This window comes from Ceratotherium simum, chromosome 8 (genome assembly GCF_057802395.1).
Source record: "Ceratotherium simum simum isolate JZ-2026a chromosome 8, ASM5780239v1, whole genome shotgun sequence".
Lineage (NCBI taxonomy): Eukaryota > Metazoa > Chordata > Mammalia > Perissodactyla > Rhinocerotidae > Ceratotherium > Ceratotherium simum.
The window spans coordinates 53,062,468-53,090,016 of NC_141907.1; the positions used below are offsets into that span (position 1 = coordinate 53,062,468).

The 27,549-nt window shown below is 33.6% G+C and overlaps 1 long non-coding RNA gene across 1 annotated transcript in view; it reads right to left on the reverse strand.

Annotated features, from left to right (window-relative positions):
- LOC147916464 (uncharacterized) overlaps positions 1-27,549 on the reverse strand; it is a 178,615-nt gene that overhangs the window by 113,308 nt on the left and 37,758 nt on the right. The window contains exons 3-4 of the long non-coding RNA XR_015552934.1: positions 9,831-9,866; positions 8,952-9,080 (exon numbers count right to left, since the gene is read on the reverse strand). This is a non-coding gene — a long non-coding RNA (uncharacterized LOC147916464). The remainder of the gene's footprint in view (positions 1-8,951; positions 9,081-9,830; positions 9,867-27,549) is intronic.

Sequence of the window (27,549 nt, forward strand, 5' to 3'; positions counted from 1 at the left end):
AAAAAAATTTATAAGGAAGTCTCCTTTCCTTTCATGACATTTCTTCCTTATACTTTTTTTTTTTTTTTGGTGAGGAAGATCGGCCCTGTGCTAACATCTGCCAATGTTCCTCTTTGTTTTTTTTTTTTTTTTTTTTGCTGAGGAAGACTGGCCCTGAGCTAACATCCATGCCCATGTTCCTCCACTTTATATGGGATGCCGCCACAGCATGGCTCACCAAGCGGTGTGTCGGTGTGCGCCTGGGATCCAAACCAGCGAACCCCAGGCGGCTGCAGCGCAGAGCATGCACTTAACTGCTTGTGCCACCAGGCCAGGCCCTCTTCCTTATACTTTTGACCAGAGAAGTTCAAGCTAAATATAAATTTAATATGTAATTATATTAATACATAAAATTCTATGTCTTTACATTGAGTTCCAAAAATAAAAATATTTAGATAGCCATCAGCTCATTATCAACAATAGTAGACATGGAAGCAATAGGATAAAATGTTCTATTTATTTTTCTATTTGTATTTTTCTATTAATGAAGCAAATTAACTAAAATAAAATTGGGCTTTTTTATTCCAAAAATAATTTTTATCAGCACGTTAAGAAAATTCTTCTAGCTTATGTTGCTCATTAAAAGAAATAATAACTAGAAAATCAAAAACAGAAATTGAAACACAAAATAATAAGCGATCTGTGAAAAGGGCTTCCTTTGTTTAGACTTTCTCTTTCTGACCAATGATAACATATGTTAGGAAGCTTCCACATTGTGTGATAATAGTTTACTCTGACACCTTACTAAACAACCAAATCTCTCCAATTTGGCTTCAGCAAAATATGGGTAGAGAGCTTATCAATCAACCTTCTCTTCTTGGAGCGATATGTAGAGCACACTCACACACATTTTTTTCTCATACCGTTCAGCACCATCCAAATCAGTGAGCTTCTTCATTTTTTGCTATGTGCAGTAATTCTAATTTCGGGCATAAACCTCAGATAGTTATTTGCTTTTCTGAAAGACAGGGTGATGTGAGCATTCAGGTCTTTATTCTTTGTTCCAAGGATGACCATAGAATTGCTCTTATGCAATCTTCAAATATGAAAATTTCATGTAAATATCGCAGGGACCCATACTTCCCACATTGTCTTTTCTTATCCATCTGCGGTCCTTCAGGAACTGCTAAACACAATACCTCTCCCCATTTTGTACAGACATTACTTTACAGACATTACTCTAAAATATTTTTACAGACATTTCTCTAAAATATTTTGAGCTCCAGGTGATCTTTGAGGAAAATGTGTAAATCCTTTCTCTTTAAAAATAAAAATGTTAGTTTTAAATGAGAATGGCCATGAAGAGTGAAGCCAGCTGAAATGATTTTTCACGCCGTAGGCACCAACGCTCCAAACACATAGGTGAAATAAGGTGCAGACTTTGAGACTGGATAGAGTGAGTATTCTTGTTTTAAGAAAACATAGAAAGGCTCATTTTATTGCAAACATTTCACATGTAAAAATAAAGAGTTTTTCCTCATTTTAGTGGGCTTCTAAGTTGATGAGCTGCTTAAAGCAGCAATACTGGCCGCACATATGTTAAAATAGCTGCCAGATAATGGCTGTTCCAAGGATAACACAGGACACCCACATAGTGTAGGAGTAGGGTAGGAGAGAGAGAGAGGGACTGATGCAGAACTGACAGTCCTGATAGGAGCAGATGGTGGTGAAGACTCACAAAGCTTTCTAAAACACACCATTCCTTATTCCAAGCTATTGTATGGGGACTCTCTGTATGCCAGAGCTTTCAAAGCTAATTGCTTTTGTATCTGCTGCCATAACTGTTTGTCCAAGGGGAAAGCTGGGGGTGAAGGGACAGAAGAAAATATCATGTGGACTTTCTGGCACTCTACTACTTACTTATTCCACTGTCTATTAATTATGTAATTTCACAGTTCATAGATTTCAGAAGGTGCAGCCAGGAATAGATCAGATGCCTTTTGGGGTTAGAGAGTGGAAAAGAGAGAAGAAATTAGGGAGGGCAAGGGTTGGAAAAGGCTATGTTTAATTTCAGAAGAAAGCCATAAAATCAAGCTCAGTGTTGGAAAAAAATTATCTTGACAACAAAACATGAGAGCAAAAGAAAGTTAGGAGAGATCGGGGTTTCTCCTAAACCTGGTAAGAGTTCCTGAAGAGATGTGCTTCCTGTAGGAGAGATGTTTTTTTTCCATGTGTCATCTTTGAAGCACCTGCTGTCCAACATTTTACTGGCTGAGCACCCACTGTGTGCTGTTGAGAGCAACAAAGGGTGGAAAAGACAGTGTATTAGTCAGGATTCTTCAGAGAAACAGAACCAATAATATGTGTAGATAGATAAATAGAGAGAGATTTAAGAAATTATAATATGTGATTTTGGAGGCTGGAAAGTCCAAAATCTGCAGAGTAGGCCAACAGGCTGGAGATCCAGAGAACAGCTGACGTTGCAGCTCAAGGCTGAAGGCTGCCTGGAGGCAGAATTCCCTCTTCTAGAGGGGACCTGAGTCTTTTTTCTCTTAAGGCCTTGGACTGATTGGATGAGGTCCACTCACATTATGGAGGGTAATCTGCTTTACTCAGTCTATTCATTTAAACGTTAATCTCATCTAAAAAATGCCTTCCAAGTAATAGCTAGACTGTTTGATTAAATATCTGGGCACCGTGGCCTAACCAAGTTAACACATAAAATTAATCATCACACAAAATCACCCTCCTCATGTAACTTAAAACGAAATGAACGTCCATAGAAATTTTCCTCAGGGACCCAACGCATATCCATTTATATGAAAATGCCTGTCATCTGTGAAAATCTGTTCAGGAAAACTAAACTGTATGAACTTTTGTTTCCCAAGAATATTCTTTAAATATTGTTTTATTTTTTAAAAAATTAAAATTCTGAAATATCAAAAAAGTTCACCAGTTTTTTCTCTTAATATTCAAAATTACCTTCTCCAACAAACTTCTTAGTTCCAGGGAATTGACTTAAAGGAAAGCAAATTGTTTTTTTCTTTCATACACTTGGGGACTTTCAGAGACCTTGTTAGCCTGAGATTTAATATTTTAGTCCTGGTTAAAAAGTTAATATGATTAGTACAGTGAATGTGGAACAGGTAGTAGAAAGAGAGGAAGAGGTGTGTGAATTTCTTGATTATTTCAATCCATGAAACTGAAATTACCATTGGGTATAATACGTTGAGATTTTCTTTTCTATTGCTGGAGATTCTGAGTGAGAAAGAAATATGGCTTTGTTCCTTTAACTAAATAAGTGTGAATAATATAATATTACAGTTTATTGTAGGTGATGCTTTATTTTTTACAGAAAATGTCATCTAGTTACGATTTGGCCTCACCAAACTTTCCTAAGCCATGCAGGGCAGCTACTGTTAGACTCATGCTTCAGAATTGGCAGATGAGATTTAGAGCGATTATTAAACTTGTTTTTGGCTACTTAGCTAGTAAGTGGCAAAAACAGGATTTAAACTATGTCCATCTCATTCTAAATCTAAGGAACTTAAGGGCTGGGCAGCTATACATTAAGCTTCAGGTATGGGCCTCAATTTCTTCACTTATCAAATGGGAGTAAAATACTTCCCAGAATTGTTTTGAAGATTATATAAGTGCAGGAAAAGTGGTGAGCCCAGTGCTTGGTATATGGCAAATACTCAATTCTTGCTAGCCTTTAGAATTATTAATCGTCAACAGCCACAACTCTGTCTAAGAAGACTGTGGAAGGAGAGGCAGGTGAGCCGCTCAGCCCCAGCACCCCAAAAAGAGACTGCTTGTTCTGCACTGCTGTGTTGCTCAACTGCAGAGGTTCTCAACTGTGTAGAAATAATGTATTCAATGAGAAAGGTACCCCTTGGAGTTGCAATGCCTCTGCTTATTATGGCAGTACAGAAGCAGCTGCCACTTTATTGTCTGCAGCCAAAATGTTAGCAAAGGTGAAAGTAGTAGCCACGAACAAAAGGAACTGGGGAAGAGGTGGCCAGTGGGAGCGACACACACCAGGGCTGAGCACTTGGGGTATCTCGTGGCTAATAGCAAGGAGAGCTGTATGAAGCAAAAATTCATAAAACTCTCTACCCCACCACACCCTAGTGGTATGATATCTTCCATATCATACCTTCCTCTCCCTCTTATCAGAATTTTAGGGATGGAAATTTCAAGCAAAATTAAAATTTAAACTACTTAAAACTAGTTGTTAAGTATACAAATCATATTAGACATTATTTTCTGACAAATCATCTCATGAATCTTTTAATCACATACTGATATTAACAAGTAGAGGGTAAACAGTATGTCTCCAGGTGGCACATAGAGAAACTGAGATATATAAAACTTAATTAGATTGTACTTAGATTTATAAATCAGTGAAAAACTCAGAATGGAATCCAACTGGTATTTTTACTTATATTATTTGTCTATTCAGAGAACCAAATGGCATCACTTACATTCCAAAAGAACAATAAATCAACCTAAATTTCCTTCACAAACCCTGGATAGTATAAACTCAGTTTCCAAAATGAAAAAAGCACCTTAGATTAAAATATCAATATAACTGTCTTCAAAGGAATCAAATAAAATATTAAATCTCAAAGAAGTTTGTTTATGCTGACAGGCTCAGTGAAAAATATCAAAGTCAGTTTTTCTAAGCAATAAACCTATGAAAATCAAGTTGCCAGACATAAATGCTTATGGGTGACATTGTCTATTATTATGGTCCTAAACAAATATTGCTGACAACTAGATAATACATTTAAAGCATGAAATGCAATGATTCAGAACACTAATTTTTTCTACTACCTTTGTAAAACACGTTTTTTGATAGTGAAACATAACGAAGACAGATTCCTGAGAAAGAGACAGTCTTGATTTAGAACTTACCTATTTACCGAGAGGCTAAAAATTCTTGGTATTCTTTCATCTTTCCATGCAAGATTTCAAGTGTGCTCAGCTTTCAGAACAGTTAATGCAAAGAAAAGATAATCTTTTCTGGTGTCTGGCTTATACTGGGTTCTCCCAGAAGCTAGATTGTGAGATTAAGACTTATGTGCAAGTAGTTTATTTGTGTGATAATCCCAGAAGCTTGAAGAAGTGAGGCAAGGAAGGGAAGGAAGCCAATATAGGGTGTTCCTTAAGCAGATTAACACTGTGGACATCTAGGGTTCTATCTGGCTCGGTACATTTGGCAGAGGGTGAGAAATAGGCCATTGAGTTTTACAATGCGAGGAGAGAGAGTTGGGGTATTTATGCACCAATTCCCATTTGTTATTTGTGGGCTACTGACAGATGGGGGTCATTGGTAGTTAACTCTCTAGCACTTCTGGCCTCCCCTGCCTCAGGCCTCTGCAGTCACAAAAAACATTTACAGTAATACCTGAATGTACTTGCATTAATAAGGCAGTGAATGCAGTTTGGAAACCCACAGCATCTGTTAACTGTTCTTAGCCCTAGATGTAGACTAGATTCATAACAACAGTGTGGTCATCAAACTTTAACACTTTATCTCCTAGACTCTTTGGTGCACAATCCCTCTAATATTTACCTAGTGGTAGCCTAAGGCAGGGATTCTCAATGACCCTGCTAGCACCAGACGTCACGGTCAGTTGTGAGTCGCGTGGCACTAATGTATTACCAATAAGAGTTCAGATAACAAAAATTTGAAGATAATTAACCTTTTTAATGAATTTAAATAAACCCCAGGATATCCTTTTTAATACATCCATCTAACTCCCTGGATTGATATGTTTCTTAAGTGAAAGAGTAAAGGATAGAGTGAAAATTTATACTCTGAAATGCTTATAACCAAGAGTCCACCTCATCTACCCCACAAATTATAGTGTCTCTCGCATATGGACAACTTCATTTTGTATTTTATGGAGTAAAAGTGTTGGGACTTTGGTAAAGGCAGCAATCCATCTCATATATATTCCTTCTGAGTTAGGGACTTGCAAAGGACATGCCAAACACAAATCCTCAAAGAGTTTGAGGCATATTCTCTCCTTTTTTTGTGGAAAAGTTTAACTCTTATGAGAAATTTAGTTAGACGTCTGATCAAGTACTTTCCAAAGGGCATGCAATTATCCAGATTGCAAATAGCATTCAAAATTAGAAAAGATTGGCATGTTATCACATGCAGGTTTAAAATCGGTCATGGAGAAGTAAAGTGCATTATAATTTTAGCCACCCAGAAGAACAAAGAAGAGAGAATATATACACTTTAGAATATTTAATAAAATGTTCTCAAAGAAGAATTTGTTAAATGTTTTAGGTTGTCCAAGAGACGCTCTAAGAATGGCGAGTATGTATTTCAGTGCATTTTGTGAAATGGAATCAAAGTGGAATTTGTCCAAGAGACCATCATTAGAAAGAGATTAATTATTAATTCAACCCTTTGAACGTTGAGTACTATGCTAATAAAAAGAACTTGCCCTTACAGAGCTTAATTCATGCACAGAGTCAGAATACGCACATCAAAATTTAAATACTAGAAAAGGCATCAGACAACTGTATGTAATTATTTTGAAATGACAAGTTGAGACAATAAGTGCTAGAAGTTTATAGGAGGGCTTCATCATTAGTGATGACTTGGTTGAGAAGATGGGGATTGAACTGGACATGAAAGAATGGTCAAGTTTGGACAGGATCAAACAACCGTCAACCATCAGGTTAAGGACAGAAGAAAGAAAGAATGAGTAGAGAGAACTTACAAAAGTACTACTTAGAATAGTACCTCACATAATGATTATTGATACAATAGCTATTCAGTGAATATTTCAATATTCAATGAATATTTAATATTCAATACTTTACTATTCAATAACTCAATATCTCAATATTATTTTTAAGCTGGTTGTTTTAAAACAACCATTAAAAGGTTGGAGACATTTTTTATGAGATCTATTTCATCTCTGCATTGTTTAATATTTATACCAATTTTTCTTAAGCATCAGACAGTAGGTCACTAATTAAAAGATTTAATGCTACTAAATTTTGAAAACTATTTCTTAAAGACCATTTGGAGAAAAAAATATATATTTGTTAAAGACAACTGTGAATAATCCCTTTCTATATTATTAAAGGCTTAATTTTCAAGTCAATCCAGATTGGGTTCTTCTGAATCATAAAAAATGACGTAGACAACAACAAGAATCTTGCTGCTTCTATCATCAATTTGGCCCATTCAATAAGAAGCAGTGGAGAAAAAAATGTTATGTTTAGGGGCAGTATGAGACCACTCAGACAAGATAATTTGGGCAAAATTATCCCAAAAGGAATAATTTCAAAAGGTCAGTTATTCATAACTTTGCAGAAATGCTACATTGAAGTCCCTGAAACATTTCTTGATAACCTGAGTTTCTTGAGACCACAAATATACCTAAAATTTAATAGGTTCTTAAATTCTATACAAGGTACATTTTAATGAGCTTTACATATATTCCCATTTATTCCTTACAATAACCCTATAAGGTAGGGAATATTATTATCCCCATTTTACAAATGAGGAAAACTAAACTATAAAAAGGTTAAGAAATTTGCCCAAGGTTTCAAAGATAGTTAAGATCTGAACCCAAGATGTTTGAGTAACATGCTTGCATTGAATATTAACAGTTATAATAACTGTTTTAATATTTTGGCTACTAATTACAATATCAGTGTCATTTCTGAAGCTGTTTCTTTTGACTAATCTTCCTCCTTATTATGGATCATATTTTTCTGCTTCTTTGCATGACTGATAATCTTTTATTGGATATCACACATTATGAATTTTGATAGAGATTTTTATATTCCTTTAATTCTTGAGCCTCATTCTGGGATTCAGTTACATTTCTTGGAAATAGTTTGAGCCTCTTGAGGCTTACTTTTAAGCTTTGTTAGACAGGATCCTAGTAGTCTTTAGTCTAGAGCTAATTTTGCCCCACCATGGATGCAATGCCCTTATGAGTACTCTAACCCAGCCCATATATGATGAAAACCTTTCCGCTTTGGCTGGTGAGAACATGAAACAGTTTTGATCTTGTGTGAGGACTGGCAATTATTCTGTTTGCTCCTTTCTCCTCTCTCAGACCGTTTCCTCACCTGCATTCACCAATCAGTACTCATTTGAAGACTTGAGAGGAACCCTCTGCATATCTCCAGAACTCACTTTCTGTGTGGGTTCCTCCTCCCACTCTGCCTTGAAAATTCTAGCTACTTTGGCCTTTGTGAATTCTTAGCTCTGTCTCCTCAACTCAGGAAGACCACTGGGTTCTGTTCAGGTTTCACTTCCCTCTGCTACCATCTGTAAACTCTGCAAAAATGAAAGAAGAGTAATTTTAGGGCTTACTTTGTTTGTATCCCTTTTCTCAAGGATCATTGTTCCTTGTTTCTTGTCCAAAGTCTGCAAACCATTTTTTCTTTCTTTTTTTTTTTTCATCTTTTTAAGTTGTTTATTGCAAGAGGGTAAATTCAGCCCTTATTATTCCATCCTAACCAGAAGTGGAAAAGCTCTGCTAGAGAAACTCATTTCCAAAGATCTAATCCTAGTCATTGCTCTACTAGTGATAAGCATCTAAGTCATCTGGGAGATGAAATGTGAAAAAAATAAGTGGTAGTGTTCATAATTGTTGACATCCTTCATAGAAGTCAGGTTATGAGCAGGAAACAGTACACTCAAATTGGATAATTTTAGGAGAAGTTAATAAGGGAAGAATTTAGCAAGGTAAGAACATTGTTTAGGAAAAGCAGTAAGGAATGGTGCAGTATCCTAAGATGAGTAACAGAAGGAGAGCTGTTGCCACCCTAGGCCTGAAAGTTGAAGAACTGTTTATAGAACATAGAGAGAGAATTATCCTTGAGAGAAGCTATAGACGTCAATAGAGAAATGCAGCCAACCTAAACTTATCTAGCAAAAAATGATTAGGTCAATATAAACCCTGACTTCACAATAATCCTACCTTCAAGATCTCCTGCCAAAGCCTCCTAGTGATCCCAACCAGAAGCTGGAGGTCAAAGGAGTCATTCGATCTATTCTATGGGTCAGTGTCCAGAATGATTGGTGCAGAATGGAGACATGTAGAGATGATCTGGAAAGACAAATGGAAGATTTCCAGGACACTTCACCAAAGTAAACTGGAAAGTATGATGTGTACAACTCTAAAAGCTGATGAAGATGAGCTGAAGGGAATAGAATAGTCATGTCACATCGAATATAGCCACAGTAAAAAATGGTGGCCACATTATCTATATGGATGATATCTTTACAAAGTATCCTCAGTAGTCAGATAATTATACACACAGGAAATCTGAATAAGCATCACAACCAATTTAACCATTTAATCATTGTTTTAATAGTGATTTAGTAAGTAGTTGTTAACATATCATTCGTCAAGTATTTTTAAGTGCTCAGCATTATACCAGGAAATAGGAATATATAAAGAAGCAAAATATATGGTTGTTGTGGTCAAGAACTTTACAATATACTCAGGAAAATAAAATATGCATGCAACTAAATAATCAATTAAATACCCACACAAATATATATAACATGATTTATCATCTAGATAATAAATGATATAAAGATTCAGAATCATAGCACAAAAAAATCATCATAGAATGGAATATATGTAGGTCATTAATTTGGTATTTAGAGGAATTTGTAAATTTATATACTGCTTTCTTATAAAATTTTGATGATGTAGAACTTTTTACTGGTTTCTCTGTTTGTTGTTGGACCCCTGTTATTGATGACCTTCAATTTCCTGTATCTCCTCCACTCAATAAAAATGCCCTATTACTTAGCTACTAAAAAAAATGTATTAAAAATAAATACTAACCAGTGGTGTCCACTCAGACAGCTGCTAGAATCCAAACTATAGAACAAAGAGAAAACTGTCAAATGATATGAGAGCATTTATCCCTTTTTATCACGCCTTTGATATAAAAAGAAAAAAACCTGATAATATAGACTAGAAAATTAAGACCAAACTGTCCTTAGTTTTGGAAATGATTTAGGGGCAAAATAGCTTAATTGGATTAAGAATAATATTTCTAACTCACCTTTCCATTAAAGGGTCTCAAAAGGCCAAGTTTATAAAACATCTAACAATTCCCCTATCAAATATCTATTCTGACTTACTTGGCATAGATTAGGAACTTGATCTCCACATAGGTGTTTCAGAGCCATGCAGTCATCAAACAAATGTGATGATGTAATTTGTATAATCAATTGAGAGGCAAATGGTTAGCCTTCACCTAGTAGAATTGCCTTCTGACTTTCCTCTGCTTCTTTTGTCTTCCAGAGTTTAGTTCATATGTATCACCTCTAGTCTAGATGTTTTTATTAATAATTTAAGTGGCTCTCTAAGGCACTTCACGAGTTCGTTGACTGAATCTACCCAGAGCCATTAAATTGTCATTCTACTTTCTCTTTATTTACACAGAGTCGATGTGAAGCCATTGGAATTCTTTTTCAATCAAGCATAATATAAATGTCAGGTACTTTCTACAAAACGAAGCACCATTTCAGAAATGTTCAGGTAGTACCAATTTAGAAATTTTGAACTAATCCATTGAATTGTGAAATTTGGATGCAGAGATACTATCATTGAAATCCCAAATTTTCTGGGTACTTCAGAGATACAGCAAAACTAAGGATTCAGCTTTAAATAGCTTACAACTTGACCTTCACAAATATTTGACTTAAGAAAGGGTTCAGCAATTTGTGAAATCTGCATTTCTATGCTGTAGAATTAGACAAACCATGAGAATGTTACCTTGAACCAAATAATTTTGCTTTTCAAGTGCACAGAATGTAAGCAGCTTGCTCATAGACATAAAGAGTGCCATTAAGAATCAGGAAAAAAAATCCTGTTCCCTAGTCTAAATTTATTTCTGTTGTTTTCCATTGTCTCTCTCCTGTAATTATAGAATGGATAGAACCTCTCCTTGTACATACCATCACATAGAAATCTTAATAACAACATAAACTGAGTAACAAAGGAGGAATAGAGAAAATATGCCACCATAATTCTTTAAAATTTCAACGAATATTTCCTATAACCTGAAATAACTAAGATTTCTTAACTAAGAAATTATTTAAAATGATATTAGTGAGTCTTAACCATTTTTAATGGAATTAGATATAAACACTTTCTAGAAGTTCTTTCTTTACCAGATACCATTAGTTCATTGGATCTGACTCAAGTGGATCCGTTTTTTCCTAAATACTTTAATTTTTCCTGTTTATCCTTTAAAATTAAAGAGATTTCTGTGATGGCAATCCAAACTTTCTCTTCTACTCATACTTTTGTCCATATAAAAAACGTTTTGGAAAGTGGTAGAAAAGATTTAAGATTGGGGGTAATAAACACACTTAATCTGTTTTCAATTACTGCAACCCTCTTAAAAGAGTGATTATTGAAAGTGAGACCACACAAATTTTAAAAAAGAATTTATTTCATTTTATATAAAGCTTTCAGTTTCACCAGAAACTGAAAGCCATATGTTTCATAAGATTAAAAGCAAGTGGAAAGTGTTTCTATGTCACTATAAATGATCTCCTTAAGAGGGAAAAAGACGATAAAGAAGAAAAAAAATACTACCAGGCAATAAGCTTAAATAATGGACTCTTAGAAAAGGGAAAATCAGGCTCTAGTTAAACCTATAAATTGAGATGCTGCATTATTTGCTTTCTATGCAACCACATATAAATTTGAACTGCTATTTGCAAGTGGGTGGTTCCACAGTGAGACCGTATAATGTGCAAAGATATTTAAGCAATTTATCAGTGATATTAAGAAGTATTACTTCATGTGCTGCAGGATACTATAAATTGCACATGGCAACACTCTCATAAATTGGACTTAGAATAATAATCTGTGTACTAATGGGGCAATGACTTTCTATGAAAAGGAGAGTACTTTGAAAAACTCCATTGGTCTTAAGATCATGCCTCCACAGAAAATTTAATACCCACTGCTTTTAAAGTTATGTTCATCTTGACACAATAGTAAGCAAACAGGAAAGAAAAGCATCAAATTGGAAACAAAGTTTGAAATCCATACTATAAAAAAACAAACAGATCTCATTTTTCAAAATCTGAAGGTGTGGAATTTTCAGCCTATTTCCCAGTGGTGAGCCCGGCAAGCAGGAGAGCCAATCAAATTACATCTCTTTCCTTTGAAAAGACTGTCCAACATACGCCTTTTATAGCTCCTTTATTCCCCCATCCTAATGAGCTTAAAATCTCTCCCACCTAAACTATGTTCAAGGATTTTATGTTGTATCGGTGATTATTTTCACAGTGGCATCTCCCCAGTGAGTTGCTAACAGAAAATCCACAGAGAAAAGTGTGTTTAGAAGGTGTAAAATGCCACAGCACAACACACCATTGAAAGAACAGGCACTTGGAATAGATTTTATGCAGAAAATGCACTCATGTTGCACTTTTTCTCCCTCTTAATCCACATTTGCCTGAAAAGTCAGCTGGACTAGGAGGGCAGCTTTTTCTTTTCTTTTTTCTTTTTTTCTTGAGAAAGAATAAAAGATGCAAATTATAGGCTATCTAGTAACATTGTTACCCCTTTGAGCTCTTCCAAAAAAGTCCCCAAAGGATATAAAATATAATATCTACACATGACTAGGATATCTATCTCTGTCTATCTATCTATCTATCTATCTATCTATCTATCTATCTATCTATCTATCTGTCATCTATCAAGAGACATGAAAGGAAGCTCAGAGAGCATAGCTATTGAGGTTGAGGAAAGTACGGGATCTGAATGAAACCAATTAAATAAGAGCTGAATACAGGTATTAGATGACCGTCTTCCTAATTTTCATGTATCATAAGTTGTTCAGGTAAAACTCAAAATCCTTAGACATTGAAACTCTTGGGAACAAGAGTTCAGTAGGACAGTGTTCCAAATATCATATCCTGGTGAGCCATTTAAATGCATAAAGCTAATGATATCATTCTCCAATGTTACCAAGAAAATGATATTTGACGAAATTATGACTAAGGTAGAATTTGAGATGAAATTGCTGGAGGGATCTGCTAGTTATAAGGAACAGTTAGATTAGTTTTTGTTTTGATGGCCAGCCCTGAGGATGCCATGTTTCAAAGGCAAGGACCGGGAGCCACAGCCCATCTAAATCAGCCTGGGCAGTAAAATTTGGCTTAATTCAACAGGTTTTATCACATTACACATTACAAGTTGAATGAAAGAAATACTGTTGGAGTGAACCTCCTTTCTCCTGACTTTATGCTTCCGCTTGGAGGAATATCAAATAATGTAATTCTTTTGTCATTTGTCTACCCCATAATTCAATCCTTCCAAGTGCATTTTCACTTGGGTAAATTTGGGAATGGATTCTGAGAATGCCAAGCTTAACCTGTCTCCTCTTTTTAGCTCTTGAGTATCCGGCTGCCCATGGAGAGCATTTTCTCCAGTGTGCTCCAAGCTACAGGAAAGCCTTTTCAGCGGAAAAAGGCTGCCTGGGAGACCTGGGAGTCATCCAGAACTGTCTTGGATCAGACTGTCCGTATATGTGGTTCAGCATTAAGAAGCGCATTCTTGTCACACACATAAGCCAGTTCTTCAACATTTCTAAAGCAGTAAAGTTTACTCCCCCTCCCTTCTCCCTTCTACCTGTCTCTTTTGTTCATCTATCAATCTGTTAAGAACTTATGTGAAGAATAAAGAAATGTTTTTGTATTGACCTTCTCAAATTCCAATAAATATGCTATCTTAACACTAAATTTAAACAGTAAAATAGATACAGCCCTAAAAAGAAGAAACTTTGAGGTCTTAACCTATTCAAGGTAATATTTACAAGACATTTAAATTTTTTGAAGAAATCATGGAAAATTTTTAAAAGCAGATGCTATTTATGAAGGAGAAGCAATAATTCAAGCTGGAACGATCTGCAAGATAATGACACCTGTAATTATGCTTGCTTGCTCGCTATAACTTTTAGGTTTTTTTTAAGTCAAAAAGAAATCTCCACCTTCTTGTAATAAGGGTACTTTAGTATAAGAGATGTGTTTAGCATTCAATGAACATGCAAGCAATGAGAAACTCGTACTGGGAAACCTGATTTGTTATAATCCTATGCCTAATGACGAGTTCTCTGGGGCTACCACTAACCCTATTACCAGAATTAGATTCAAGTTGGATCTAGCCTTAACATAGTAAATCAGATTTGGAACTGAAATGTCAGGATTGTTAATTTTTTTTTTTAATGTGTTCAATTTTTACAAGGTGTATCTCCAAAATAAAGGGGTATGTGAATCAATTGCATATTTGTTCATACAGCTGACTGAGCAAATTCAGCAGGTATCTAATAGACATGACCTTATGCGTTAGCAATATTGAGGAAATTGAAACACAGGAATATGAAAAGAGGTATTAGTTGAGAAAATATGCCTTGAAATTTTCTTGCAATTCAGAAATACTTATTTTCTAAATGTTCCAAACTCATTGATCTCTCAAGAAAAGATTTAGCACAAACATGAACAAATGTACTAAGACTAATATTGGTAATGATGGATAACAGTTTTAGCATCCCAAGAAAGGCAAAATTATCAGATAATTTTTGTATTTTGATAAGATTATAGTCTGTTATTTTATGTCAAGAAATAAAAATCTGGCTTTGGGTCTAGACTCAGCAATATACACCTGCCCAATAATCAAATACCTTGAAAAAGATCCCATACTAACTATTCTATGTTGTACATATATGCCATATGAAAGTGATTAAAATATTAACAAAATTTTGTTAAATATTTATAAAATGTTAATATGAAATAAATAGCCTACATAGTGATTGGTGATTCTGAGTTTCTGTGGGAAAACTACTCATACATATTTATTCAATATATACAATGTGAGGAACTTTATTGAATACAGAGGAGAAACCGAATAATTATGACAAGGGAAGGGAAAAGTTGACAGGAAATTACATATAAACCAAATCATAAAAGATAAGTTAAATTATTCTAGTTGAGCAGTTTATGTGATAAAGTGCAATTGAATGGTGGTGAAAGAGTGAGAGAAGAGTCATCCCAGATATGATGTCACGGTCAAAGACATGGATACATGAAATTTCAGTGACTCTTAGGAAAGCAGCAAATAGAGTTGAGAAGTAAAGGGTATGGGAGGTCATGATAGGAGACCGTACAAATAGGATGGCACCAGGGAGTTTGGATTTTGGCCTGAAGGAAATGGAAGCTCATCAAAGCTTTCTCATATGGGTAGTGACATGACCAAATCTATAATTCAGGTACATTAACAATAATTGTATAATGGGAATTATGAGAAATAATGAGTATAATCTTGACTGCATGAGTTAAAAATATGAGTGTAGGTATAAATTTGGGAAATAGACTAGAAGCAGGTAGATAAGAACCTCATAATCATTCATACAAGAGTTAATGAGAGCCTAGTGATAGTAGCAGTAGTAAAGAAAGGCAAATGTTAAGTAGGCATATTAAGGAAGAATCAACACAACATTGATTGGATTATTATATAGAGGGAAAAAAATCAAAGGTAACATATGATTATTTCCTACGATTTTCCTACAAAATTTCCTCATTGAGGCTACAAATAATAGGCAGCATAATTTCCATGGAGTTAAATACTCCAATGGTCTTTGATGGATTTATTCAATATTTTCAGGTGATTTTCTTAATGCTTATATTCCATCATCCATGACAATTCAAAAGAGATTTACATGTTCTGACTTCTCCAACATCTCTATAGTTACATTGAAAACAGAGTTTACATTTCCTAAGGTCATGAAAGAAAATGAAGCAAAAATTTGCATTTATAATCTTTGACAACCCATGAAAATAACAGTATAACTATTTTAATAGCTATTACTTCTATGACATTTATGTGTAAGGCAAGGTTCAATGGGCTTTGCATATATTAATTTGCTTACTCCTCAAAATAATCCTATGAGCCCCATTTATAGATAGATGAAGAAACTGAGGCATAGAATATGGGGTTAAGTAACTAATAACTTGCCCAAGGCCAAAGAGCTGGTAAGTGGCTGAGTTAAGACTTGAACACAGGTGATCTGGCTCCAGTGTTCACGTTCTTAGTCACTACAGTATGCTAGGCTTTAGTATATCACTTAACCTCCAATAGCGTTCCATTCAGCACAATTCTAAACATCTTAAAATATGCAAAACCCAATACTATCCCTACTCATAAATAATAACTGATGGAAAATGTAATGAAAAAATACTGTCCATAACAGTAATAAACTTGAAAGATGTGTAAGAAAAAAGAAACCTAACAAGAAACATGAATAAATGTACAAAATTATAAAATATTAATGAAAAATAGGAAAGAAGAATTGAATAAGTGGATATAAACTATGTTTATAGACAAAGTGTAATAAAAAATCTGTATTTGAAAATGACAATTTTCCCACAGTAAATCTATAAATTTCATTCAATGTCAATGAAAATCACAGAATTTTTTACAGAATTTGAGACTGATGCTAAAACACATACAGTCAAGCAATGACATGAAGAATACCAACATAATTCTAAAAAATAAAAATAAGGTAGTGAAAATTGCCCTACCAGATATTAAGCCTTATTATAAAACTATGAAATTAAAAGAGTTGTCTATTGACACAGAAACAGACAAATAGATCAATGGAAAAAATAGATCAAACAGATTAATGCTAATATGAAAATTTGTAAAAAGATATGACATCCAAATTATTCAATAAATGTTTTTGATACAAGTTAATTGTCACATAGAAAAAATTATACTGATACCTAACTACACTAGAGACAAAAATAAATTCCTACGTGAGTAAAGATTTAAAAGCAAAACCATTGCAATATAAGATATATCTATATGATCTTGGCTTCAAGTGGCATTACTTTAAAAAGAAACAAAAAGCATAACCTTAGAGTAAATTATTATTAAATTTAACTAACTCAATTGTGTTTAATTTATGCAAATATATCAAACAAATGAAGGAACTATAAATAAAACTGGAATATTTGAACAGACTTCTAGAAGAAATTAACAATGTAAACAACAAAGAATTAGTATCCAGAAAATTAAAAAAAAATAATAAAAATAAAAATTACAAGACTCCATAGAAATTATTGCTTGAAATTAAGACCAGTCAATTCACATACAGACACACAAACACACAAAAGCAATCAAAAATAACAAAGGAAAGTATGTCAGTAAATCCAGCATCCAGAACTCAACAACTTCTTACCACCCTTTACTATCTCTCTAGAACAAGTGACCATCATTTTTTGCTAGGATTATACCTGTAGCCTCTTAAGTTGGATACCAGCTTCTACTCTTCTCTCCTTTAGTCTACTCTTAATACAATAAACTAGAGAGATCTCATTAAATTATAGGTTAGATTACAATTCTGAACAAAACCAGTGCTGTCTTCATTTCAATTTGAGTTAAAGCCTTACAGTATAGGATGATTATAAATCCCAGTTTGCCCAAGAGCATCCTATGTTTGTTGTTCCAACTCAGTTATTAATAATGCTCCCTGTCACTCTTAAAAGTGTCCTGTTGATGATAAATATATAGTTATTTGGCCAGAACCAAAATCTGTGACATCTCTTTTCTCATCTTGTAACACTCTTCGCCATCCATTCAGCATTAGCATCACTCCCTGCATGTTCCTCCCTCAGAACTTTTTTACTTACATCTTACATTTCCTCTGCCTGGAACTCAAACGTCCCTTATCCACATCTCTCTCAAGGTTCTCGATAAAATTTCAACTTTTATCAATAAAAGCCCATTTTATTTATAATAGTAATACTACCTTCACACTCCCACTTGGTATACTCCATTCTCTAACTCCGCTTTATTTTTCATCATAATTTTTATCACCTTTTGACATGTTATATGTTTGTTTGTTTGTTTTCTCTTCTTCCATCCCTCTAGAATATAAGTTCATGGAGGGCAGAAATTTGTTCTTGTTCATTCACCTTCAATGGTGCCTGTTACATAATACATACTCAACAAATGTTTGTTTAATGAAAAAAAAAGACTACCTGCATTGCAGAATATTATGCACAATGCTACTATTTATGCAAAATCGTAAAATGTTAAGACATATAAGGAAATAATGCTATGTACTATACTATTCCATATACACCAAAATTTTGATAGTAGTTACCTTGGTGGAAGAAGAAAGAAAGAAAAATATGATTGAGGATGGTGCCATTGGTCATTTCAACCTTATCTGAAATACTTTCATACATTATTAACAAAAAACGAGGTAAATATGAAAAACTTAATAGATTTGAATCCATAATGGTGGAAATACCGATATCTTCATATTATTCTTTGTATTTTCTGTATTTTTAAATTTCTTTAAAATATGTATCAATTACCACCCCTCGTTATAAATTGAATAACAGAGAACCATGATTTTCTCATTCGCTAGTTAATCATTTATAAAGTCATTCATAAAATGCAAATTGATTTGAAGAACACATTTATTTAACCAATATGCTATTTTGGATATTGTGTTTAGTGAAAAATATTGAAGCTAAAATCACAAACTAGAAACAAACAAATGATGTTCCAGGGTATTATTTCCTCTATAACATAATTGAAAAAGCACCATTTATTTCAAATTCCTTTAGCAATCCTTACTATGTTATATCCTAGAGTTTTGTTCCTGGCATAGCCTCTCACGTAACTCTCCAGTTTTGCCCCACGTCTCTCTAACCCTCAATCAATAAGCTCCTTCTTTCATTTCCCTGAGGATAAAAGGAAAATATTTTACTGAAGTCATATAACTTTCTAGTCTTTTCCTCATTCATGCAAAAATATAACATCCTGTTCCACCAGTCTCACAGTTCTAACTGACATCTTGTTTGTGAAAAGCATTTTATGAACTCTAAATCATTATCTGATCATTACCACTTATTATATTATTCTCTGGAAGAAAATGATTCTCCCAAAATTTAGTGATGATTTTTGTAGGGGAAAAGATGTGGAAGAATATTAAAGGTCAATGCAAGTGTTAATAGAGATAGATTTTTCCATTAACCATAGATTAGTAATGAGAAAATTAACAGGGAATTCTCAGCTGAAGCTCTGCTCCAGTACTATAATAAAAACTTCTCCGTTCTTCAATTTCTTTGTCAGTAATGTATGGAAAATATATTTCGTGCGACTCAGGATAATATATTTTAAATGATTCTTTTCAATAATAATAATTGGGTACCAAGAGGTTATATGGATGAGAACTTTATTTGGAGAACAAACAATGAACACAGACCCACAACTGGATACCATGACATTGCCAATAGATATAATTTCAGCAAACCCAGAAAAGGCAAGAAATTGGTATTTTTATCTTTCTGTTACTGAAGAATCTATAAAAATCAATTGAGCAACTCAAAAGAAATGAAAACTTTGAAGAAATTGTTTTTTGAGTATACTCCCAGAAATAATGGCAGATACCAAAATTACGTAGAAACATGTGCGTTGTAATCAGAAACATTTCAATTGGAGGCTACATTTTCAACAAATTACATTCTATGAAGAAAGGCTAAAATTATCTTCAGACATGGTGATAATATCATTCTATCCAAAAGATAAAGTGGAATCTACTCTGTGAGTGATTATCTTTTTTTTCTTTCCTTTTTTTTATTGATTTAGTTTCTTTCCAGAACCAAAAAAAAGAGTTTGTATAGAATGAAGCAGTTATATGAGACAGAATAGATAACACACTAGCAGAGAACTGATTTCCTATGCATGAAAAGAAGAGCAGCCAATGTATTATTTTCTTCTTCATTTACAATCAGTTCAAACTTAGATATATGCACAGTATGCCTACCATGTGCAAGACACATCATCAAGAATAAAAGATTTCCTTATCTTTGATTTCGAGGTATCTTGTGACCAAAGCCTTCCAAAATTAGAATCTATATTATCAATATGAAACAATTAGCTATGAATTATTCCAAAACTATTTCTATGAATTTGTCTAACTGAAGCTTTAAACACGTCTATTTAAGCTCCATTGTCACCTAGTTTATGTCTTCAGTGTATGGAAAGATTTATTCTTATGATACCATCAGCAAAGAATATTTATTCTCTCTTGTTTCTACTACCTCATGGATACAAGGTGTCTATTACAAGGGGCATATAATATCAGAGGTTTGTCAGTACATCATTAAATCTAAAGTGCCCATCACAGTGCCAGACAGCAAAAAGATACACTGGGTGAATGAATGAATAAAGAAAATTCCAAACTTTTATTGAAGTATTTAAAATACTTGATAAATGGAAAGAGACTACTTTACAAATCAATTTAGAGATTTAATCTAATTCTAATCCACTTTCCAATAGGGATTGTTTTATATCTTGTGATTCTGAACGTTATATGAAAGGAAATCAGTAAGAATAGCATAAACATTTTTGAAAAAGATGATCCATGAGATGTTTTCTTATATGATAAAACACAAGCTAAATTTAGAATTGTCATAAAAGTTATGCTACGTACAGATTAATGGCATAGAATAGCTAGGATAATATATTAGGAATTTTATATATAATAAAAGAAGCATCACTAATAAAGTAAATATTGATTTTTTAATATGTTGTATTGGAACAATTGGTCAGTCATTTAGGAACAAAATTAAATTTTTTCTTCATACCTTATCCCAAAATAAATGCCAAGTGGACAAAACAAATGCAATAAATATAAACATTAAAACCTATAGGTGAGTATTTGTTGAACACTCAGAATAGGCAAAGACTTTCTAAGAATGTAACAATAGATTAAATCATAAAGGAAAAAGTCAATTGATTTGACTACATAAAATTTTAACATATCTACTGCCTCTAGATAGTCAAGTTTTTCTTCTCAGTGCTTGGCCAGGGCCATAAGCCAACATCTATATTTAAAACTAATTAATATGATTAAAATCAAATGACAAAGATGAGAGAGATAACTGGAACAAATACGAAAATTAATAGATGAATATCCTTAATAAACACTGAGGAATAAAAATTAAAGAAATACTTTCTCCACATCCAGTGAATGAACAATGTTCATGATCAAATCACTCTCAAATGAGGTTTAAGGTATTAAGAAAACTACTGAAAATACCCAACATCACTAATGAAGAAATACAAAATGAAATAATGAGGTATCATTTTCCCACCTATCAAGTTTACAAACTTTTTTGCACAATGATAATATTCCACTGATGTATGAAATCAATACTACAGGCATTCCTATGTGGGGCTGGTGAAGAGGATACATTGACTTATCCTTTGGAGAAAGCAACTTTGACAGGTAATAAGAGGAGAGTGATCTTTCCTCATAGATGTGTAAAGCTTATGAAACCATGACCCTCATATTTCAGTTTTAGAATAATGTCACAGCCAAAAAAGTACCCAGTGCCACCAAGAAATAATTTCAAAACAAAACAATTTCTTCTATTTTTATAACACTCTTATAGAGTTACTTAGCTTAAATCAGATTAATAGTTTTTAAAAATCCACTCTTTTTCTATCTATTCCTTTACTCTATGAAGCTTCCCTCTTTCAACACTCCATGAAAAAAATTCACACTAGACTAGCCCAAGCACATCATATCCCTCTACATTTCCTCCATGGCTCTTCAATTCTGCACCTACAAAATAAAAAGGAATGGATGTGGCAAACCAGGACCTTGGGGGGAGGGGAGCAGGTCAAAAGAGACAAAGAAATAAATCAAGGGTATAGAGCTGGAATTTCCTTTGATGAGCAGGATAGATAAAAGACTTAGGAACACTCCTAAATTAATATTTTGTTCTGTCACACAAGAAAACAATCAATATGCTGTCAAAGATTGTTGTTCAAAGATAGATTCACAAGTGGCATTTAAATAATAGCAAAACATGGGATTCAATTTCCATGTCCATGAACAGGTTAAAGATTAAGTAATGTTCACTCACATGGGCAATATCATGCAGTATATTTGTGTATGCATTAATTTGAAGAATAATGACCTGAGAAAATTCTAAGTGGAAAAAAAGAGTAGGAAATATATTTCCAATATGACAATATTTTTACATGGAGAAAACTAAAGGAAGTGCACCAAAAATGTTGCTATCGCTATTCTAGGCTTTTTCTTCAGGTTCCTTGTATTATATTATGTGTTTTCTAAAGTTCTGGCAGTAAGCATGTTTTATTGTAGTGATTTTTTCTTAAGGGTAAAGAGAAAAGGTAGGAAAATGACCCTTTAGAATATTTGGTTTCATTTTAATCTCTGTATATGTAACTATATGAAAGAGGTGGCTAATTGCCAGTCAATCCCAGTTACTAAGAAGTTAAAGCAGTAAATTTTCTTCCCTTAGGTTGGTTAAGGCTAAGCATTAACATTCCTGCTGTCTTTTCTTCGCTATTATTACAGAAGGTAGAAGAAATGCCATAATCATGAATCTATACTCAGGCTGGTGACTGACAGTGTGTTGGTAAAAAAAACTCATTTTACCCAGCACAAGTCTAAAGAGAGACCACGAAACTCATTTATCTTCTAATATAGTCCCAATTCTAAGTGAGGGGAGAAATGGCAATGCATTAGTCTATGTCTCTGATGTCACAATTCTAATTGAACACATTACTGAGAAGATAAATCTTTGAGTATGTCCTGCATAAATAACATTTTGTTATGACTCTGTTAATAAAGCATGAACAATTAGCCTAGGGAGTTCTAGCACTCTTTTTTCATTTTATTCTTGTTAAATATTGACCATATACAAATATGTACAGAGTATATTTAAGGGATAAAAAAATAATAATACATAAAAATCAACCAAACTATCACTCAGTTTAAAAAAGAACATAATCCTGACTTTCAAGTTTCTGTGTAAACTTCTCTATTCAGCTGTTACTACTCTTTTGAATTTTGTATTTACCATATTCTTATTTTTCTTTCTTAGATTTACTAGATGTTTGTATTGCTCAAATTGTACTGTTTAGTTCCAAATGTTTCCAAACTTTATGTAATGAAATTGTCCTTTATCTATCCTTCCATAAGTGCTTTTCGACTCAACTTTATGTTCCAGAGAGTCGTCTTTGTTTATATGTTGCTAAAATTAATGAAATTGGGGCCTGCCTGGTGGTGCAAGCCGTTAAGTGTGCACACTCCGCTGCGGCGGCCGGGGTTCACCGGTTTGGATCCCAGGAGCACACCGATGCACCGGTTGGCAGGCCATGCTGTGGTGGCGCCTCATATAAAGTGGAGGAAGATGGGCACAGGTGTTAGCCCAGGGCCATCTTCCTTAGCAAAAAATTGAGGAGGATTGGCAGATGTTAGCACAGGGCTGATCTTCCTCACAAAAAATAAAAATAAAAAAATTAATGAAATTATTATTTTTTTCTCTTTTCTTTTTTTTTTTGGCAGGGGAAGATTTACCCTAAGCTAACATCTGTTGTCAATCTTCTTCCTTTTTCTCCCTTCAAAGCCCCAGTACATTGTTGTATATAGTTTTAAGTTCTTCTGGTTCTTCTATGTGAGCTGCTGCCACAGCATGGCTACTGACAGACGAGTGGTGTGTTTCCACATTGGGGAACCCGGCCAGGGCGGCCAAAGTAGAATGTGCTGAACTTAAACGTCAGAGTGGCTCCAAAATTATTCTTTTATCAGCTACATTTTATTCATTATAAGACTATAGCACATGTAATACATCTTTTCAGTTATTGATGGATTTGGTTTGTGGATTTGGGCGATTTACTTTTTTTTTGCTACTACAATGTGGCTCTAACATCTTAGGCACATTTTGTGGCACTCATGTACAACGGGTTTTAGCATGCATACTTAGGAGTGGAATTGTGGGGTCATAGGGTAAATGGGTTCAAAATTACTATATGATGCCAAATTATTTCCAAAGGATGTTTTCTAGAGGATTTTTTTCCTAAAGAATTCTTTATTCATCTTATACATTGCTGGATTTTATTTGCGAACACTGCTTTGAATTTTTGATTCTAACTTCGTGTCTGCGATTAGCCTGTATTTTATTTGCCTATGATGTTCTTGTTAGGTTTTGTTATCGAGGTTATGTTAATATTACAAAAATGACCTGAGAAGTATTCCCTCTTTTTCTTTTCTCTGAAAAAAAGCATTTAAGATTATCATTATTTGTCCTTGAACATTTGGTAGTTATTTCTAATGAAACTAAGTGGGCCTAGAGAGATTTTAGTTTTAAAATTTTAAATGAATGGTTAATATATAAATTGTTATAGGAATATTATACAACTCAGGTACAATATTTGTTATAGGATTATTTAATTGTTATAGGATTATGATTTACTGTTATATGATTATTATAGGTTTTATGTTTCTTAAAGACTTTATGTTTTTAAATTATTGCAATTAATCTTTTAATAGCTCATATATTTTGATAAACTATTGTGTCTCTAATTACTTACACATTTTCATTCTGAATGCTTTTGTTCTTTCTTTGTTCTTCTGTGATCAAACTTTCCAGGGTATAGTTTGTTTTAAAAACTGATACTTTTACTGGTATCCTCTACTATATTTATATTTTGTATTTTATTATATTTCTGCTTCATTTTTTCCTTTCCTCTACAAATGTTGGGTTTACAATTTTATTCTTTTTTAATTTTTTAAATTGATGCCTACTTTATTTATCTTCACCTACGTTTGTTCTTAAAAGATATACTTAATGCTTTAAAATTCCTCTAAAGTGCTGTTCAGATGTTATAAAAGTTTTGATACTATATGATTCTTTTTTGTTTTACAATTAAAATATTTTGTTTAATTTGCATTTTGGGATTTTTTTTTCTTTGACCCATTAGTTATGTATTTCCTGACATATGACTTTTTCCCAAATATCTCTTTGTTATAGATTTCTAATTTATACATTATGGTAGAAGACTGTTCTTTATAATAAATCTTTTGAAAATTTTTTGAGATTTGTTTTGTTTTTCAGTATGTGGTCAGGTTTCATAAATATGTCATATATCCTTGAAAAGAATATGTATTCTGCAGTTATTAGTTCAGTGTCATATATACATCTATTAAACCAAATTTATTGATCTGTCTTGAGAAAATCTATGTCCTTAAAATTTATTATCTGCTTGATCTATTAGTTATTGATAGAAGCATAATGAAAAATCATCAAAATAATGCTGATTTTGCAAACTTATCTTTATAGTTCTGCCAATATGTACTCTAAATATTTTTGAAACTACATTATTAGATAAAATTTATCATTATTATTTTTTTCTGGTGAATTGAACATTTTGCCCTTATCTGGAGACCTCTTTATGCTTTTTAATGGTTTATGTGTTTTGCTTTAAAGTCCACTCTACCTGATAATATATTTATATCAGCTCTCCTTTGTTTAGTATTTACTTCATAAATCTTTCACTATTCTTTCTGTACTTTCACTACAGTCTTTCTGTAGTCTTGTGATTTAGAAATAAACAGTACTTTTAATATATTCTGATCATCTTTGTCCCTTTTAATAAAGAATCTACTCATTTTACACTTAATATAATAACTAATATTCTGGGAATATTTTTCACCATCTTATTTTGTGACTTCAATTTCTTCCATCTTTTATACACTTTTTTCCCTTTCTTTCATTTAGATTGATTATTTTTCTTCTTCCACTTATGTTTATCTACTTTGTTTAATATTATGCAATCTGTTTTTAATTTTTTTTTTTTTTTTGTGAGGAGATCAGCCCTATGCTGACATTTGCCAATCCTCCTCGTTTTTTGCTGAGGAAGACTGGCCCTGGGCTAACATCCATGCCTATCTTCCTTTACTTTATATGGGACGCCACCATAGCATGGCTTGCCAAGCAGTGCGTTGGTGCGTGCCCCGGATCCAAACCAGTGAACCCCAGGCCACCGCAGTGGAGTGCTCGCACTTAACTGCTTGTGCCACTGGGCAGGCCCCAGTTTTTAATTTTTAATGATTAACTTAAATATATTGTGAACAAAGTCTAAAGCTCTAAGTGCAGAAAATAATAAAGAACATCAAAAGAGTAAAAAAGTATACATCTAAATAAACAATAATAATAATTTATGTCAAGTTTTAAAATATACATATGGAACTAAAACATAGGAAAACAATAGCATACTAATTGGGAATAAGGGATTATATAGAGTGAGATGTTTTAATTATGACACCTATATTATGAATTATACATTATTTAAATATAACATATAACAGTATAATTTACAAGTCAAGACATCTCTAGGTAGCCATTTATCTGGAGTTAGCCAAACTCAAAATTAAGGGCACAGTTCTCCAAATGCCCTTACTTCAAACACCAGCCACAAACTTGAGGTTCCCCAGGGCCACACTCACTTCTGACTAGCTGGCTACAAATTTAAAGTTTCCCACATCACCCTCAGTTTCAAAAATTCACTAGAAAAACTCACAGAACTCAGGAAAGCATTATACTTACAGTTACAGTTTTACTATAACAAAAGGAATTGAATTAGAACTAGTCAAAGGAGAGACACATAGAGAGAGGTCTGGAAGGGCTCCAAATGTTTTTGAGGACATGTCACCCTCCTAGCATTGAAGTATAACAATACTCAAAAGAATACTGTCAACCAAGGGAACTCACCTGAGCTTTGGTGTCCAGAGTTTTTATTGGGGTTTTATTACCTAGGCATGATTGGTGGAATCATTGCCCATATGATTCAATCTACAGCCTTCTACCTTGCCTGGAATTTGGCCTGATATCATGTAACCCAACCCAATAATCACATGGTTAATCTCTCTGGCATGGCCAGTCTCGTTCTGAGTCATCTCATTAGCATAAACTATCAGGGGCTCACCATGAGTCACCTCATCACCAAAAACTATCAGCTGTGGTCTGAGGGGCCCACTGTGAATAACAAAGGCACTCTCATCACTTGGGAAATGCCAAGGATTTAGAGTTTACCTATAAAGAACTGGGTTTAGAAATTAAGAAATACACTTTTAAATAAACTGTTGGGGAGAAATCACAATGTTGATTAGAAATTATTCAAAATCTAATGACAGTAAAAATAGGGTATATCAAATCTTATGAGATGCAGCTAAAGCCATAGTAAGAGGGTAAATTATAGCCTTAATGCATATATGAGAAGAGATGAAAGGCTAAAAATCAGTGAGTTAAGCATCAATCTCAAGTAAGATTAAAAAATCAGAGCAAATCATAACCCCTAACATTTTAGAATGGAAAAATTAATAATTAAAACAATAGTAGAAATTAAAGAAAAACCAAATAAACATATATAATAGCCCCTACCAAGAAAGCCAAAAGTAGTTTTTTAAGAGTGAAGTCTGTTGAGGCGTAATTTATATACAGTAAAAATCACCCTTTCCCAGAAGTAAATTCTGACAAATGCATACCTATGTAATTACCACCTCATTTCCTTCACCCCAAAAAGTTCCTTTACGTCCCTTTATGATCCATTTCCTATCCTTCGCCAGCCTTTGTCAACCACAACTTTGTTTTCTGTTCCCACAACTTTACCTTTTCCAGAATGACATATAAATGGAATCAAACAA